Source organism: Haemaphysalis longicornis, unplaced genomic scaffold, assembly GCF_048455015.1.
Source record: "Haemaphysalis longicornis isolate Haplotype H1 unplaced genomic scaffold, Haemaphysalis longicornis Haplotype H1 scaffold_18, whole genome shotgun sequence".
NCBI lineage: Eukaryota > Metazoa > Arthropoda > Arachnida > Ixodida > Ixodidae > Haemaphysalis > Haemaphysalis longicornis.
Window position 1 is genome coordinate 1,532,486 of NW_027526282.1, and position 19,621 is coordinate 1,552,106.

Below are 19,621 nucleotides of genomic sequence, written 5' to 3' on the forward strand. Positions count from 1 at the left end.
CACAAATCTCGTGTTCACTTTCCTTTTGTTTTTGTACTTCAACGAACAGCTGATCGTACGGCGGACGCATTTTTGGAAGTATGTAGGGTAGGCTGTCCAACAAGCGGTGAAAGGTGTCGCTGGAAGAGTGTAGTATGTGATAAGGCCCTCTGGTTTCAGTTTCTGCTTGATTCTACAGGCTCCCTCTGCCACATGACGATATTTCGAAGAAGCATTAGTCGCGGACGCGGATTATATTCTAAGGCCGTCACCGCGCTGCTCGCAGAGGATATATGTAGCAGATGAATGTTTGCGGGCGCTCACCTCACGAAAAGACGACTCTGTTGTGTGCTTATCCCCGAGTGTAATTATGCATTGTCCATGGTACTTTTGTTGAATATTCCCGATGGTGGGGATTAATATCTGAGGTATAATATTGGAAACTGGCGTGCGGTCAGGTATGAGCACGCCAGTGGCAAACTGGCGTGCTCATACCTGACAGCACGCAATTGGTGCTGCCAGGTATGAGCACTCCGCTGATTATGTAAGCGCACAAAACCGATCTAAATTGTAGTGTATAGCCGTAGCATGAACATCTAAGGAACTGGTGGTTACAGAGACACTGCTAGTAAGTTCAGCTCAGTGTAATTACAATCGGCTCCATCATACGCCGGTTCCGCGACGCTGGCCTGTGACACACACCTGGCGCTTATACAGACCGAATTTACCACACTAAGATCGCGTCAGAAACATTTACACTCTCGTAAACACACCCCATTTGCGAACAGAGTGACTGCTCCACATAAACATGGATTTCCAACGCCCGTAAACGGTAAATGTCAGTCGTGAACGTGCCGCAAATGAAGCGGCGGCACTGGGAAGCGGGACGCGGACTCCCGCGCCTGCTTTTGAAACGGGCCGCTGGGGGGATTTCAGTGGCGCCCCTACAGGCCGCGCTTGAGGCGTATAAGCCCGCCTTATCATGGCATTTATCTTGGCTTGTTCATCGCATTTCAGGTGCAGGAATGGGGTGACATATGTTACTCTACTAATGACGAAGGCTTGTACAATCTCACGAGGTTGGGCTCTTTCGTCCCGTGGTGTGGATTGGCTATTCGTGATATCAGGCGAGTTGTTTGGTGTACGCTCTTTTGGAGAGCGAGCATGGTCTCTGAATTGTGTCCGTTGGCCTGGATGCAGAGGCTCAGGGCTCGGATACTTGAAACTGTCGGGTTGCGTTGGCCTCCGCATGTAACGAGCTGAATGTCCGGAGGTACTGAGTCTGTCCGACGTCCCCCGCTAGTCGGGCGATAGAGTAGAAGCGCTGATTTTTGTAGGGAGCAGTTCAGGCCACGAGGGATCACGTAAGTTTCTATTACCTCTATTGCCCTTTGTAGTGTGTCTTGTATCTGTCCGTCACTGCCACCCGGAACCCACAGCGTGACGTCATCTGCATGCAGACTGTATTGCAAGCCGTGAATGTTATTCAGGAATTCGGGGATTCCAATCATGGCTACGTTGAACAGGAACGGAGAGAGGACAAAGCCTTGCGGCGTCCCCCTGCTCCCCAGTTCCAGCGTGTCCGATTGAATACCACCTACGCTGAGCGTAGCCGTGCTGCCCGAAAGAAAGTTGCTAACGTAATCGTGCGAATGCGGCCTAGACCCAGTTTGGTTAGGTTTTGGAGGATGGCCGTGTGTCTTACGCAGTCAAATGCTTTTGTGAGGTCAATTCGCAGTATAGCCCTGGTGTCTAGTGGGGAGCAGTGCGCTCCGTCTATGATGTCATGTTTACGTCGAAGCATCACGTCTTGTGTTGAGAGTTTCGGTCGAAAACCGGTCATTGTGTGTGGATATAGGCCGTTTTCCTCCATGTATTTGTTGATTCTGTTGAGGATCACGTTTTCCATAGGTTTCCCGGCACATGATTAAGAGATATAGGTCGTAATTAGGGATTTGGGAATCATGACTACCTTCACAGTTTTCTACTGGCCGGGATTTGACCCCGTTTCCAGCACACGTTCATGTACCGGGTTAAGGCCTCGAGAGAATGGTTGTCCAGATTCCCTAGCATTTTATTTGTAATGCCGTCTGGACCCGGGGCGGAGCGGGGTCGCAGGTTGTGAATAGCACCTCCTACTTCGTGCACCGTGAGGGGGCGGTCCGTGGTTTCGTTCCCTGTCCCTGAATATGGCGGGAGCACTTCTGCGGAGCAGTCCCTTATGTACTTCTGTAGAATTGTTTCAATTAGCTCTTTGCCGGAACTTTCAAATCTGTGAAGCAGAATACTCAAGTTGTGCCTTTGCGTGGTCTTGCTACTTTCGGGGTCAATGAGGGAGCGGAGAAGATTCCAAGTTTTCGCAAGACCAATCTGGGATTCCATGCTGTCGCATGTACTGTACCAGTTTTGACGCATCAGTTAATTGGCGTAGTCTTCAATGTCTCTATTAAGGGCGGCAAGACGTCGTCGTAAGTTACGATTTAATTTCTGTTTTCGGAGTCTCTTTTGTAAGCCTTGTTTGGCCTCCCAAATGTGTAGGAGTTTATCATCAGCCTGGTAAAGATCCGCCTCTACCGAGATATCCTTGGTGGCTTGCTTAGTATCCCTGTGCAGTTGCTCTGCCCATTCTTGAATATCGTCTATGTGGCTTGTAAGGGGGGCATCGTTTATATCACAGACACACTCGGCGGCCCTGATCTTGCGAAAAGTATCCCAGTCAACAATCCTAAGTTGTTTCCTATTGTGCTTGGCGATCCTAGTCCCCACTGTGATAGTGATGATATAATGGTCACTACCTAAATATTTGTGTGTTTAGCCACGTGGCTTCTTTGCGTGTGTTTTTGGTGAACGTAAGGTCCGGAGTCGTATCATCGCTAACACTATTTCTTGTTCGTGTGGGGTGCGCCGAGTCTGTAACCAGGGAAAAACCCTCCTGCTGCGCGTCGAGCCACATGTTCCTACCCTTAGTCGTGGCAGCCCGCTTGTATCCCCACTTTTTTTCTACAACGAGGTGGTTCGGAGACGTCGTGTCCTTTCCGATGTCGCGACGCACGGCCGGAAGGTTCCGCCTCACAAGAGTTGCTACTATTGGTTTCTTTTTTGGAATTTACCCGACGCGCCCTCTTCCAAATCGCAAAATGATTTATAGTTTGAGAGTTTTATTTGGATGCCAGTTTCCTGGACACAGATGACGTCCGGCACTTCATCCGAACCTGCAGTTTTAATGAATTGTTCTAAGTTACCTCGTTTTTTTGGAACCCACGACAGTTTCACTGCCACAAGACCAGCGCGTTACTCTTTTCCTGCTGCATAGTCTATGGGCGATGCATACTCAAGAGAAGTTTTTATGCCTTCCACCAATGTGGGTCGGGAATATGGTTTGGTGGCTGTAAGGAACCCGCGCCCCCTTTCCTCGCAGCTCTGAGGCGTGGGATGGCGGCTTCGAGAGCTGTTACTCTGGCGTTCAGCGCTGCGATTTGACTTCCAATACTCGCGGCAAGGGCGTCGAATTTGGCGCCAAGCGTAGCGCCAATTGTCTCGGTAAGCTTTTCACCGAATTGGTGGAGCGTTCCTTCATTACATGTTTATTTCCACCCGACGGGGCGTGGCTTTTATCTGAAGCTAATTCCTTCGCTCTGTGTGTCGATGGAGGGGAATCTGACTTCGATTCTTCCATCTCATCGCTAGACGAATTATCAAGGATCACAATTTTCGGCGGTTCTGTTGCCCTCAATGGCTTCTTGGGGGGCCCAGTTTTGCCTGCTACCTACCCAGAGTTGCAAGAGGGAGCGACTGATTTGGACGAGGATGGTGTCATGCCATCGCTCGCGCCTTTGAGCTTGATAACTCTGATTTCAGCAATTTGTTTTCTTCAAGAACGAGTTCCAGCATCTGTTTGCTTTTTACAATTTTGAATTCCTGTTCTGCCCTCCCTGGGCTAATTATGTCCTCCATTTCTATGTTATTCGATAGAGCTTTGCTGTGGGAGACCGCACTAGCCCAGCTCACCTTGTTTTGTTGATCGGTGCCTTGTGAATGCCTTCCATTTCGGGACTTGGATCTGGCCTTGTGTCTTGCACCCTGAGGGCTGGGGCTGCGGCGCCGCGGCTTTGATCTCGACCGACGTTGGCTTCCGGTGGAGTGGTCGGCTGCTAAGGTGTCACTGCTATTATCCATTCTGCTTTGTCGGCCTTGACAAGAGAGGCGTGGGAAGGAGCTCGAGCGATCACGCGTGTCGGTGTTGCAGTCTGGCTTGAAGCTGGGTGACTTCCGAATAATGTTACGTAAGCCATCTTGCTGTATTTTGTAGTTTTCTTGTCGTTGTCTCTTCTCCTATTTACTCTTCTTGAAAAGGTGGGGGGTGCCAAAACGAAGTCGGCGCTTTCTGTCGCCGGTCGGGTGATCGCGGCCGCAGAGCGCGCACTTTAATTCACAATCGTGATCTTCGGTTGGGGACTTGGTGCCGCAGCTCTTCCAAATCTTGTTTACTGGGGCTGGGCAGACATCGGCGTGGTGTCCAAGCTTGCCGCAAGCATCTCAGACTTCGTGTCTCTTCTTGTGTAAGAAGCCCATGTATTCGGCTCCACGGTAGTAAATGTAGTATGGTACCGTGTTGCCTTCAAAAATAACGATGGCCGAGTTGGTTCAGTCCATCCTCCTTGCTTGAAGGATAGTGGGATTTTTCTGGCACACGAGGCTTCTAGTAATATCTTCTGCATTGTCATATTCCGGGATATTATGAATAATTCTTTTAAGGCGTCTTAGAAGTTTCTTTTTTTATAACTCTTCCATGCATGTCATACCCGCCACAAGCACACGCTGGTGGAGCCTGCCATTTCGACGGCCTAATTACTCAAAAAATAATCACCAAATGCTTTTGATGTGCTCCCATTCTTTATTGTAGCGTGGGTTTATTCCTATTTGTCTGACTGGACCGAATAGCTGACACTCTTCTTGCTTCTTATATTGGTACTTAGGGTAGCGTTCTCGGTTCCCTCTTGATATTTTGTGTAATAAAGTGTTTCCACTGTAAACGGGCCCATCCTAAGTCCGCTATTTGGATGCAATTCCTGTGATTATATTGATATACCTTCCAGGAATCAAGAATAGGCCACGCTCCTAAACCGGGATTATGGCGTCTCTCTTCATATAAAAAATAACACGTACTTAAGTTACGCAGTTAGGAAAACTTGCACATATTCCAAGCTTTTACATTTCACAATGTCTCTAGGTATATCGTGTTAGGTTATTAGCTTCTAGTTAACCGTGTTGCACAGATGTCATTGGTGTCAGCAGAGCAAGAAGTACCGGTAGGCTGTGCTAACTCCCTGAAAGGCGCGAAGCGCCATTCACACCAGAAGCTCAATAGCTTGTTGAGCGTGCTGTGCTGTGTGGAACATGCACGCGCAAACCGCACGTCCTTTTCAGACGACCGGATGTAATTGCGCAAAAAACCTGAAAGGATTATTCGATAACCCCCCGCAACACCCTTTGTTTTTTAAAGCTATGTTGGCTGCATGTTCCCATAAGTCACACACTGTCTATAGCAATACTCCTGTCCTAAATCAGTTTCAGCTGTAATTGGCACTCCACCAAGTGTATTACGCGTATCTCGTCTCACCTGCTTCCATACGTGACGTAACATGGCAGAAATATTCATCATAGATGGTTCATCTAAGCTGCGGACATTTGTCATTGGGTTACATATGTATATTGCTCAACGGATTACGTCAAAATGGCAGTCACGTTGACGGAAGTGTACATTGGTCGTGCGTGTGTAGCACTCATTTAAATGCCGCTAATAAGTCGCATCATAAAACTACTTTGGAGCACGTAACTTTGTTTGATATAGGATAATTATTCCCACCGTTAAAAACAACAATCCTTGATTCAATGAATATATCACAGATGCCAATTTCGTTATTATATGGTACAGGCGTACATAATTACTAAGTATATCAAGCTGGTTTTAGCATTTCAAGCTGTTCCCTGTAAGAAAAATAGTAAAACAGTCACTAAAGCGAGCATGGGATGTCAAAAGACATTGAGAAAACCCACACACGTTTCTGTTTTACAATGAGGCAAAAACGAACAAGCAGTCAAAATTTTAACGTGCAGCTTGTAAAGTAATGACCTTCTGTAGATTAATGGGGACGTCACTTCCTCCCGGTCGATGGCATTGCAGTTTCTCAGAATAATTACGCCTGAAGATTCACGTTTAAATCGGGACTGCTTAGCCTTTGTACTGTTTTATTTTATTTAGTGTTTCTTAAAAAGGTGCCTGAGCGGATACATTTTCGTCGAGTTTTTGACTATACCACTATTAAGTATGCCCGTGTTTAACTGTGCAAGAGGAAAATCTGCTGATAGTGTCTGAGGTAGCTGCCCTTGTATGAGTGTTACGACCAGCAGGTAGTGTGAATGTTGAGTACAATTTCGCACACCTTGTAAACAAGATCAAAGCTTCCCATGATTACATAAACTGATGGAGGTATGACATAATCATTTTAGGTGATAAACTAAAGAGAAGATGCAAGTGCATGTGATATACCACTCTTGTCAGCACAGATATGTGGACCCTGTTCTTCATATTATACGTCCTCTCATACAATGAATTGACAGTGCCAGATAAAATCCGCCGAAGCAATACCGAGCTTCGACAATGAATGAAGCCCTTACTGCAGTATACTACTTTCCCAAGCCTATGCGTACTGATGTTGACGGTCATACAATTTAAAAGGAAGCTTTTGTACATAAAAGTGCCAGCAGTTGTGCTACCTCTGTGTTATGAGGTACCTGGCAGCCCAACTACCTGCACACGTATGTTGCTTCAAATGTGATATTACAGACGCGTTGTAGATGGGCGATCCTGACCAACAGATCCTAGCCGTGGCTGCTAGCACGGGCCTCCCGCTGGGTCTCCCGTTGGGTGAAGGCCAGAGCAAATTATGCAGCGAGGTTGGCACGTGTGTTGCGGGAAAGGGTTGGGAGTGCCGCATATGGTGCAGCGATTGTCGACTGCCGGTGAGGGGCATACGTCGGCCCGGTGCCCTACGGACCAACAGTGCAGGCAGGCTTCAGTCTCGCGCTTCAGGGGAGTGCAGCGTAGTGTTACCATATGGTAACGTATCCAATAAGGAACCCTGGATCCATGGAAGGTAATCTGTGTGAGGGTGGAGGAGCCCATGCGGCGCGCATCGAGGATGTGGAGATGGGGGTTAAAGTGCATCAGGTCACTGACGATGTCATCAGCGTTCCTGTCGAAAGGAAGACCGGATACTATGCCGGCAGTTGAGTTTGCTGGTCCAGCCGCGTGTGTTGCAAGGGGGTATAACTGGTTGTTGATGCGGAGATTGTTGAGCGCCGCATATTGACAGGCGCGGTCTTCCTGAGGAGTGCTGAAAACAACGAAGTTGGCACGCAGATGTAGCCTGATTTGATCTTGCGGATGAGGGGGAAGGAAGGCTTGCGTTTGCAGGAGGGTGGCTAGGGTGAGGGGGTCGTGGGAGTTCAGGTCCAATCCGCCTCGGAGTCGAAAGACAATCTTGATGTCTCCGTGCGGATGCGGAACTTGTGGCGGTGGCGATCGTAGGTGGTTGCTTCGGGCTGTGGCAGTGGGTGAAGAATGTTGGGGATCGGCGGTAGTTGGGCTTCGAAGGGCTCGTTGGTGTCGACGTACTTCTATCCACCCGTTGTCGTCTGCGGTAGTGGTAGAAGTCCCGGGAAGGTCGATATCGCCTTCGGCTGGGGTGTCCATGGGGTCACCTGGGGCGTCCGTGGCCATTAGAGCATCTTGTTGTGAGGGAGGGGGGACCGGAGCGTCAGGTAAAGTGGTCGTCTCGGAGCTGTGGATGGCCGACGCTGGGTCCCCCGCAGGGCACCGGCTGCAGCACGAGCACGAGCACGTGCGCGGCGGAGTATGCTTTTTTTTTATTGCGCCATTTTGCCACAGGGCATAGATAACAGGAAAACAATAGACAAAACAGGACAGGGGAACGACAAATAAGGAAAGCAAAAAAAAAAGGAAAGAAAGAAAGACACACAGTGTGAGGCGGGCGCACTACAGGAAACTATAGAGTGCAGTTTAGGAAATAAATTCCAACAGTTTCTTGTAAAGTGGGCCGTGCGCCCACAGATGAATATCTGGAGGTCGCCCTGAGCGATGTCCTGTGGGCCCCATGTGTCGAGCTCGGGTTGATTAAAGCCCTAGACACGTCCCTAGCAAATGTTCCAATGTCGCTTCAGCAACAGGGGCAGGGCAGTAGGGGCAGGTCGGGGAGGGATCTGCAAGACTAGAAGTCCACGTTGCCCGCACAGCAGGCGTCAGTGCGACGCCCAGGCGGATTCTTCGAAGCATGACCTCTTCACGACGGGTTAAGCCGCCAGGAAGGTCAGACCCACGTGGAGGGAGAAGGGCACGCGTGGAGCGCCGAAGAATATCTTTCTTGATGAGTAGGGTGTCTTCCAGTGAGAGCTGTAGAAATGGGAGTGGGTACACCACTTGCTGCGGGTGAGCGGCTGAGTCGGCGAGGGCGTGCGTGGTCGTGCTCCGGCGGGTCCAGAGGACGCGAACAGGGCACGGGAATGATTGGAGTATCTGGTGCACCTCGCATGTAATGCCCAGTGTACTGTTGACGCGCCGGAGCTCTCGAGCAGCCTGAGTGGAATCGGTGTATAACACGAAGCGCGGTGGTGGGGCAGCGCCGAGCTCAGAAGCTAAAGCACACAAGCCATCTCGAATGGCAACCAGCTCCGCCAACAGAGAAGGAAGTGGCGCCTCTGTGAAATACGAGCATGTCTGGTTGATGGATGGCATAGTGGGGCAGACAAGGCTTGTGTGGAGGATGCTGTCGGCTACCCCTGCGTCCACATGCGCTTGAAGGCCCTCTGGCGAGTCAAAAGGGAGCGGTGGGTTGGCCTGCTTCTCTTGGGGGTGAATGCTTTTTATGCACCCTAGAGGCCGGTTGTCCGTAGCTTGAGGTCTCTTCCATGGAGGGGGCTCCGCTAAGCGAGGTAGCAGAGGCGAAGCACGGTCGTAGTAGTGTGCAAGTGCTGCCGCGGCGGGAATAGATTGAATTTTTAAACGACGAGCCGATCGACGCTGATGTACGATTTCATCCAGCGTGTTCAGTTGCGCTTCGGCTTGAAGTTTCGGTATAGAGGTCATGCGAGGGAGTCCGGTGATAACTCGCATTGCTTCTCTATTTGCAGTTTCTAAGCGATCCCAGTCGCGCAAGGTGAGGTGTTGGAACTGGGCTTGGTAAACTAGTCGAGGCTGGAAGATAGCACGCACTAGCGTACGCATGACTCGAGAGCAGGCACCTCCTGACTTCTGGCCGGTTCGGCGGAACAAGTGTAACATTCTGGTGGCCTTTTGTCGGGTGCAGCGGACCCATGAGGATGCCGACCCAGTTGCACTGATTTCCAGTCCCAGTATACGCATATTATCAGTGGCGGCAAGGGGTTCACCATTCAAGAACAGGGATATCGGTGTCTGCAACAGCCGTTCTCGACCACTACGATTTGTGACAGACATGTAAGTGGTTTTTTGCGGAGACAGCTTCAGGCCAATAAGCGAACACCACTGTGACGTAATGTCCACGGCAGCATGTAGACCTGCTTCTTGACGAGACAACATGTCGTGCATCGACCACACAGTGATATCGTCCGCATAGACGAGGAAAAACGTGTCTGGTATGCTATCCAGCTGCCACGCCAAGGGTAATAGGGCCACGTTGAACAGCACAGAAGACAATACGGAGCCCTGAGGCACGCCTCGCTCCGAAACAAAGTGTCCCACGCGTTACTTGCCTATGCGGATAGAGAACGAGCGGTTGTGAAGGAAGGACTTGACAAAATGGCATACTGCTGGTGGAAGGCGGAGTCTCTGCAGAACACTGATTATAGCTGAGTGGCTCACGTTGTCATACGCCTTTTCAACGTCCATGGCCAAGATCGTACGGATCTTACGTGACCTGCCACCTAAAAGCACCATAGATGAAATATGGTCCAGGCCATCTTCTGTTCCCAGGTGAGGACGAAACCCAATCTGAGCTGGGTGATACCATCCGTATCGTTCCAGCCACCAGGAAAGGCGCGTGGCGAGCATTCGTTCCAGTAGCTTGCACAGGGTGGATGTCAGTGCGATAGGACGGAGGTTACTCAACTGGTCTGGGGGCTTCCCAGGTTTCGGGATAGGTACCACTTCGGCATGTTTCAAGGTACGTGGAATGTCGCCGGACGCCCAGACACTGTTGAGCCAGTCCAGTAACCACTGCAGACCGAGACCGTCCATGTTCTTAAACACTTCATATGTTACACCATCTGGGCCCGGCGCTGTCCGCAGTTTAGCCTTATCAATAGCTGCAAGGAACTCAGCCATGGTAAATGAAGCCTGTATCCCGTCAAGATCTTCCTGGCTTGGGAGCGACCCAGCCTCCGGTGGAAGCCAACCTGTCAGCCAACCTCCGGTGGCTGACAAATGCTGGTGGAGCTTGGTCGTACTTCGGGAAGAACTGCTTGGCCACATATGGAGCAAATTGGCTCGGAGTGCGTCCAGAGGCAAGGCAGGCCGTGGCTGCCGGGTCTTGGGGGCGGCCACCACGCTCCATACTACGAAAAGTGCGCCATACAGACGCGCTAGTAGAAGATGGGCCTAGTGAGGCACACCAGTCCAACCACCGTTGACGGGATAGCGATTTTTCATGACGGCGCGCGGCTGCAGTGAGGCGGTGCAACGAATTCCGTAATTCCGTATTTGTGGGCTGTTTATTGGCCGCCAGTTCTGCTCTGCGTCGAGCTGCCCACAGGTTTAGAAGATGGAGGTCTGGTGCAGGCTTGTTCTCCTCTACCCAGGATGTGCGCGTGGCATCCCTAAGGGCACTACATAGCATACGCAGCTGATCAGAGGTTTCTTCACAGACGGACGTGTTCAGGCCCTTCCGAAACAAGTCCCAGTCTGTGACAAAGCACTGTTACAAAGCACTGTTTGAGCGCTTTATACCCGGAGCTAAACCGAGGCGAATGGGATAGTGGTCACTTCCCCAGCAGTCCGGTTCCCGGTCCCAAGACACTGTCCGCGTTCCAAGCCACCACGAAAGGTCGGGGGAGTATGGAGGGCTCCGCGGATGCTCCTGTCGACGGGTTGGGGTGTCCACAGGATTGAGGAGAGCGAAATGCGCATCCGTGAACGCGTCCAACACTATCGCTCCTCGGGCAATAGAGTACGGATATCCCCATGTGGGATGCGGTGCATTGAAATCTCCGCCGACCAGCACAGTGCACCCTGGGTGCGCGCGGAGGAGATGCTGAATCCACCCTAGTCGCAACGCCGGAGAAGTCCCGCTGTGCGGGCGCACGTAGCAGGACACTAGTATTACCTTTGTGTGAGGAAGGCGCACTAACACGGCCACTACTTCCTGCCAGTCATTGCACCACGGTTCTAGGTTAACCTGAGTCTGCGGGTAACAGTTGGCGACATAGACAGCGGCTTTGCCGGGTGGGTCAGACACAGCACTGCACCGACGATCCAAAATACTCGGTGAAGCATAGGCGTTCAATCCAGGCAAATTAGGAAGTGAATTAGTTTCTTGTAGGAGCAAGACCCAGGCAGGGAGTCTTCCGATAAGTATACGGTAGTGAAGCTCCCCCACCTTGTTTGCCAGTCCTCTGCAGTTCCACTGCATCACAAACTTGTAGTCCCTCGGAATCATTGCATCGATGGAAGGTGTCCCAGCAAAAGCGATGACAGATGTTGCAGTTGCTGCGCCACGAAATTGAGGAGTTCCATCAGAGATAGCTTGGCAGCGAAAAAACAGCGCGAAGAACGGGACAAGGAAGGACAAACGGACGAAGCGCTTCGTCCGTTTCGTCCGTCCGTTTGTCCTTCGTCCGTTTGTCCTTCCTTGTCCCGTTCTTCGCGCTGTTTTTTCGCTCATCAAAAAATGTACCAACCAGCCCAAATTTCCACCTTGTTGAAGTAGCTTGGCAGATGGCGGTGGCGCAAGTGAGGCAGGCGTAGCAGCAGCAAAAGAGCGATTATCAGCGGTCGCTGACCGTTCAGACAAACGGGTGAGCAAAGTTCTTCGCTGGCGAAGACGTCGTACTTCCTCCTGAAGCGTACTGAGACGCTTTTCGAGTTCTGCCAGCTCCCCAGAAGCTTGCATTGCTGGCTCATGTAGATGTTCCTTACGATTCCGGCGTGTCTTGCCCCGCTTGAGTGCTTCCTTATACGTAAGGGTGTCCTCGGGCTCAGTCTCCAGGCTTAACGGAGGGAACGTCTCCTCATCAGTGGGTGTCAAAACCGCGTATCGGTTAGACGTCGCAACCCCACCATCGGACGCGTCTTGCTGTCTCGATTTGCGGTCGCGAGTATTCTGGCGACGAGCAGCTTCAGTAGCCTTGCGCTTAACGGGGCACTCCTTGGACGTAACATCGTGGTCGTCCTTTTTGCATATGCCACATTTATATTTAACAGCTTCTTGCGAGTTTTCCGTTTCTTGTTCAGGCTGCGGGCATGAGGAACGCATATGGCCAGGCCGAAAACACCGGTAGCAATAGACCACGCCTGACTTGTACGGGCGGAATTGCAGGATACCACCATAATATGTGATGCGAGCTGGGGCAGAAACCGGGCCCTGAAGGGTGACTAGGCATGTTCGGCCGCGACCCATGTATCGGGCTTGCAAGATCTTGTGGGACGTACATGTGAGCGTAGCCGCAAGCGTTTCCGGTGACTCGTCGGGGTCGACGCCGAAGACGACATACCTGCGAAGGTCGGAGCCCGAAATGAGGTACGCTTGAACCCCCACTGCAGTACGGGCGGGCAGGGGGATCTCTTTCAGGCCGCAAAGACGGTCAACATCTGCTAGCGAACGCACCCACACGGAGATGGTGTTGTTGGGACGGTGAATGGCGAAACCTTGGAACCCGTTGGTTTGGAGGCAGGAGTCCAGGGTGGCTTGAAGGACCCTGTTGGGCAGAGTCGTCACGTTGAAGCACTCCCGTGGTTTAATCGCCACTTTGTACAGCGGCGATACCCCGGGCGCCACCGCAGGCACTGCAGATGCACTGTCACGTTTACGCACAAATGTGTCCTGAGTCGACGTAGCAGGCACTCCCAATGGTTGCTCACATGCTCGCCTCTTAGAGCCACTCGGACCACCATTACCCGTTACGGTAGTTGGTTGTTCCTCCATCGGATCCGGCGCAGCAAGATGTCGAACGGCGGTAGTTTCAGTCTCCATGCTGTCGCGCTGCAGCGTCGCGTCCATGCAGAGTGAGCGTAGCCCTGGTGTTGCCATAGCAACCACGGCGCGCCTAGCTCTGGCGCCGGCGGTGCCGGCGGACGCTAGGCCTACTCGGCGACGATGAGGCAACGCTGGCCCGAGGGCCGCATCAGCGCCTCGGGCGTCGTCACTGACCGGTCGGTGAGGGGCCAGGGGTCTTTGGAGAGGATCACAGCAAGCTAAGCAGCAGTTCCAAGGCTGATACACGTAAAATCACCAAAACCGAAGGAGCGAAGAACGACGACGTGTCACACCCTTGGCTTGGCTTGGCGGTGTGCCGATAGGCGAAGTGGCGGGGTTAGGCCTAGCGTGGCCAGCTCACCTTTACGAGAAGGTCGCGGTCACTTTCTCCTCCGAAAGTAGCCTTAGCACAAAGATCCTGGCGTCAGTCGAAAGCGGAAGTTACAGGGCTTCGACTGATACCAACATAAGGCCGTGTGGTAAGGTTGGAGCCTGTGGTAACGGCGAGGAAAAGCAGGAGCTCATGTTGGGCACGTCATAACTGCATGGGCCACTGGTGGCCGTCCCGCGCGTGAAAGAAATTGATGGGACAGACATCGTTGCGAAGTCCCATTCTCTGCAAAGGAAAATTATTTACATCGCCAATTCAGGTCAGTATTACTTTTTTACTTCTATCACAGCCTAATAAAGTGGCAACATCGTACACAACGGCGCTCCCCGACCGAACCGTGTTTGCGTTGTGTCCTCTGTTCGCGCAACCACAGTACAGTTACTTTTTCGGTTGCCATTCTTCAGCTCGGTTGGTGTTGTCACTAATTAACAACGGATTCCAAACGTTACTAGCTGATGACAAAATAAACACAGTTGCATACAGTTGGAAATCTGCTGCAGAGCTGCGGTTGTCTTCACGAAGGATCCGTTTAGTTTGGCTTCTATCTTGTGAGTATTGTTAGGGTCGTCTTATTGCGGGTCATTGTGATACAGTTGGTTTAGGTCATTCAGTATTCTCCAAAAAAGAATTTCCTCTTCCTCCTTATCCTCTGCTTAAACAATATTAACCTCAACTTTCAGAGTACGTAAAACGCCTTAAAGAAGTCAGGGCGAGTGAATGCAACCTTGCCTTTGATAGCTTGCCACGCTCTCACTTGGAATGCGTGGCCGAACTCTATACACTTCGGGGAACAAAGTAGGGTAGTAAGCGAGATGCGTATTCACCGTCTTGACATTGCTTTTGGCATCACCCGCGAAGTGCTGAGAACATATTCTTGTGCGGCCTTTTAGCATCCATTCGGTGTCGTGAATGTCGCTAAAAGAAAGGTTCCTGCTGATAAAACAATAGAGGCGGAAGCCGTAATACCCTGTGTTATGCAACAAGCGCGACTGCATGCGATTCATCGCAGCGCGCGATGTGTATGAAAAATTGAACGCAAACGTTTTAGTTTTACGGCCCTTCGTGTCTCCGTTTCGCATAAACTGTCATCGTACTCATAGTTTTACTTATTCCACTGACAAAAAATGTCATGGCTGTCTTAATGCTAAAATCAATTTCTTGCGAAGCTTATTCTCCACGGCTGCCCGAGGAACCTGTATAGAACGATGGCAGGCTGCCTTTCGCGAATGTGGCAAACCTTCACGCAGCAGCTGCGTTGCTGCCACTAATTCTTTACTGCAGCATTTTGATCCTTTCGCACTCGGGAACTTGCAATTATAGCTATGTTTCTTAAAAAACTTCTGCCACACAACGTCGAACCGCACCCAGCACGCGTTTTTTTACGTGCGCTGAATGGCAGGTCGCGACATCCACCGACCCAAGGTTGCTAAGCGGCGGCGAGAGGCGGCGCTGCAATCGCGCGCAAACTCCAGTGTTCTGTACCTATGACGCTTTTTTTTTTATGACGCCGCACACCGCACAGATTACGGCCAACAACAACAGACGCACACGCTGAACAAGGAGTGTTGAAGAACCGAGGCGGGGACCGCGGGACGTGGGTGATTCGTTTTAATGGCGGATGGGACTTTTCAATGATGGTGATAGTTGAGGGCAGCTGCGAATAGCCACCTCTTCCTCTCATAATATTTTTAACATCCTCCCGGCCGGCCGATAAGTTGAAAAAGGTTCACTAAAAATTAGGAGTTAACTTTTGGAGCCAACTCCAAAAAACTATTGCCCTAGTTCACTAAACAGTCCGTTGTAATCAGAACCGACGTCATCTCCGTGTAAGCTGCACATTGATAGTTCATTCTTCTGCTTCCACCTATGTTTCCACCTTCTGTGGCACATGCGTTTTGTGGAGTTGGACCAGCGCACGCGGCTTGTCTTTGCCGTGGTCTGTCCTGGATGACGTGGCAGTGTTTGTGCACGCTTGGTGTGGCATGAACGTCGGATCGATTGTCGTGTCGAGGAATTCAAGCGCTGCCTGGCTCTTTCCATGCGTAGAACGCTCCTTCTTCGTGAGGCTGCTCTTTTCTTTCTCGTTGTACCGATCAGTCGGCATTTGGTAACGTGCTTTGATGAAACCATGTTTGGGGAAGTTGCGCGTTCACATTGTAGGCCCTTCCAGTTTGGCCGTTTTCGCGGCATTCGTTTGGACATAGGGGTATTCAGGTCTTTCTTACGCTCTACCATGGTAAACGAAATTCTTTCTGAAGCCGTGCTGCGGTGACGTCATCTATCAGGTGTCTCTATGGGTGAGCCAGAGTTCCTTCTGTGGTTTCGATAGCTCTGCAGTGCTTCTGCAACCTGTGGTTTGTGTGGTCCTTCATTAGGCCGTTTCTTGAGCATTGACCTTGTTGTCTTGTCGCTAAAACTTTGCACACCAGACGGCTCGGCCGGCTCCTGCTCAGCGTTCTTATTGATCCGATTATTAGTCATTTTTTGGGTCGGTAAGCTAGCCATTTTATCTTTGGGGTCGCCGTCGTCTGAGCGAGCAACGCCAACAAGTGCCTCCACTTGGCTATTCCATAAACTAATCTCTTGCTTGAAGGAAACAGCTTTTTCACTGATTTCTGGCTTATGATGTTCTTTCAGAGACGCCGTCAAATTGCTGTTATCGTTCAGAGGGTGACTGTTCTCCAAAGTCGATTTGTTGACGTTTACGGTACAATCCTGCTTTTTCAGGGCTGTTGTAACAAAGTCATCGGTACAATACTTTTCCAATTCCGGGAACAATCGCTGCATTCTAAATTTGGTCAACAGGATAAGATCTTCGAATTCATAGGCGGCTTCATATTCTTTCTCTAAATTATCCAAGTCCAGAAGTTCTTCAATCTCGCTGTCCAGCTTTTTTAGGATCACATGTTTTGTCATTAGGCTTTTCTTCAGCGAAATAAGCTCACCGATTGATGGTGTCTCAGTATTCATCCGTGATTTTATGTCGTTGATCAGTATAGTGGCGTCGTTTCGGACTAGGCTTCTTCGTTTGCAAAGGGCCTCCATGTCGATGCTTGGCGTCGGTAATATCTACAGGTCGCCGAGTAGAGTCATGGTAAGCGAGAAACCTAAGTCGTTTTTTCAGTTGGTCCCGGCAGGCGTTCGTTAAGAGTCGGTGGCGTTGTTGAGGCAGCTTGATCGTTGGTCGCCTGGCGATGCCTCAATTGTTCGTTCGGTAGTACCGTCCCCCTGCGGTCCGTGGTCAGTGATCACAGTGTAGTTCCATCGTTTTGGTCACTCACGTCATCGTTGCAAGGCGGTTCGCACACTCCGTTCTTCAACTGTGTAGATCTTTTCATCCTGGTCACGGCACCATTTTGTTGAAGAACCGAGGCGGGGACCGCGGGACGGGGGTGATTTCTTTCAATGGCGGATGGGACTTTTCAATGATGGTGATAGTTGAGGGCAGCTGCGAACAGCCACCTCTTCCTCTCATAATATTTTTAACAAGGAGTACCACGTAGCCTCCCAAAGTGGCAATGCAGCTGCTAAGCAAAACAGCTCAAAAATATTTCTCTACGGCGACAGTCTCTCTGCTCTAACGGTAGACCCCAGGCAGTGGCACCTGGATGCGTATTATTGCGCCCCCTATACATAAAAATTAATTTCCCCTCCGTTTTTTACAGTGCGCTTGAAGTTACCTGGTGCAAAAAATAAGACACACGAAGTGAACAGTGCGAGCTTGCTATAATTTGATATATTACAAGTGTAATAGTTCCTGGGAGACAGAACACGTCGGAAGTGTACAAGATACAAATAGAAGGGCAGGGGGCATGTGTAGAAAAGCTTTTCACTATAACTCACAGGTGACAGGTGGCAAAACTTCGTAAGCTGGTAAAAGACACTTGTCATTTGTTTTATTTTTGAGTAGCAGGGTATTCTCTGCATGACGCTTTTGATTTATTATGTGGTCTAACACGCCGAAACTACACAGGTTTTGAAGCACGCCCTAGTGTATAGCTCCAGAATAATTTTCACCACTTGGGTATCTTTAACGTGCGCGTAAATTTCTAAAAAACATGCGTTTTTCCCTATCGCCTCCATCAGAAATGTGACCGTCGCGGCCCTAGAATCGAACCCGCGTACTTGGCTCTTTTTCCTTCCTTTTGTCGACTCTTCATCAGCTGCGTTTTATTAAGTCTATTTCAGGCGTGGTCAGAATGACTGAGCATGAACTCACGCATGCGCTCTGTTCGTTTGATATGTGAAAGACTTCCGTATTTTCGCGTGTGGTTCATCTGTTATTTTGCGAAAACTAAAGTATTTTCAAACACTGGCTGCACTCACAATACCGCAGTGCAGCACCCGATTGACTGAGAGGGTCGTTTGCTGGCATGTGTAGTGGTGTTCCTGAAGGTTGTTGATTTGGTGGTAGGGTTTAACGCGCAGACGCAACGCAGGCGATGAGGCCCGACGTAGTGGAGGGCTCCGGAATAATTTTAACCACGTGGGGATTTTTAACGTGCGCCGAAATCTCCTATACACGGGCGTTTTTGCTTTTCGCCTCCGTCAGAAAAGTGGCCGCCGCGATTGAACCCATGACCTCGTGCTTCTTGAAGCTTCTTATTGAGGCATCTTGCTGTACCTCATGATAACCATGGAAATAATGCACTTGTAATAAATAAGTCTATTGTTACGTTTGTTCTGTCCCCTTGGTTCGTGTGTTCTCTCTAACTTTGTGCCGTGTAACCAGAAACGCACCTACAATAATGCGAACCCAACTAGTCTTCTCCATGCTGCTAAAACGCAGGGGCATTGCACAGAAGTAAGGCTAGGTCGTGTTAGTTGGAGAGAAACAGAGGGTGTGTAAACGGAACTTCAGCCTCTGCTTTTTATCGCGAATTCTGTTTACCGTTCACGCCCACTCCTCCCCTCTCCCACCCGCACTCCGCGCGATAGAGTCGCGAGCAGCGCGGCCACGAAGGTAGGGAAAATAAGAATGGGCGTGTCTCCAGGCCACCTGCTGAGCAGGGAATGGGAAAGTGGGGAAGACTTGTCTGCTATCTTTTCAACGTTTTAACCGGAATGCCTGTGAGCGTGTCGTGTGTTGCACAAACGCCAGCTGAATAAACATTGCCTAAAGCGTCACCCGCTTTCCAATGGCAACGGTAGGGACGCTTAGTTCAGGTACTCATCCGCTAGGTGGCTCGCGCCGGCGGACGTCCCGCCTTACGTCACTACTCTGGAGTCGCGAACGCTGCACCACTTCTACGACGTGCGTCTGTCAGCTCGCCTGTTGGGTTTCAAGACCCGTAGCATTTACTGCATTCCACTGTGCTGTGGCAAATGGTACCTGGGACAGACGGGGCGGTGTTTAAACGACAGGCTGAGAGAGCACCGTGCAGCAGTTTCGTCGCTTGCGGCGGGAGGCCATCGGGCCGATCATTGCAGGCGGTGCCCTGATTTTATACCGGCTTTGATAAAACACGTGTTTAAGGATCTGGACATGACCAAACTAGTCGCGAGATTAACAAGGCATTTCAGACCTACAGGGAAGGAGATAATTGTGTCAGCACCCCTTCAATCACTCTTACAGACTAGGAGACACGCTACCTACGAGGGCGCATGTGTGACACATAGGCTGGCGTTTGTGGGGATGTGTAGAGGCAGGTCGTGGTGATATGTTATCTTTCTTTGTTTCACGGACGCTAAGTAAAATTTCAGTTGTAGTCTAGCGAGTGTCCTGTGTACTTCTTTTTCTTCCGCGTCTATTTTTCGCTACTAAAATGCAGTTTTAAGTATTTTTTTCTACATTACTCAAACCAGCTCGGTAATTTTTAAATACCTGCCTGTTTTTATGCTGTTTTCCCCCTTAAAACCACTCCCCTCTCTAATGTATTACCCTGAGGTTACCAATAAATAAAATAATAAATAAATAAACAAGTTATTCTGGTGCTAATTTAGTTGGGCGTTGAGGCATCTGCCCGTGTGCGCAACGTAGTGTTTGCCGCAAGACAGTGGTGCA

At 50.5% G+C, this 19,621-nt stretch overlaps 1 long non-coding RNA gene across 1 annotated transcript in view; it reads left to right on the forward strand.

The window, feature by feature from the left end:
• Positions 1–19,621, forward strand: part of LOC144166536 (uncharacterized) — a 96,721-nt gene that overhangs the window by 17,684 nt on the left and 59,416 nt on the right. The window lies entirely within an intron of this gene.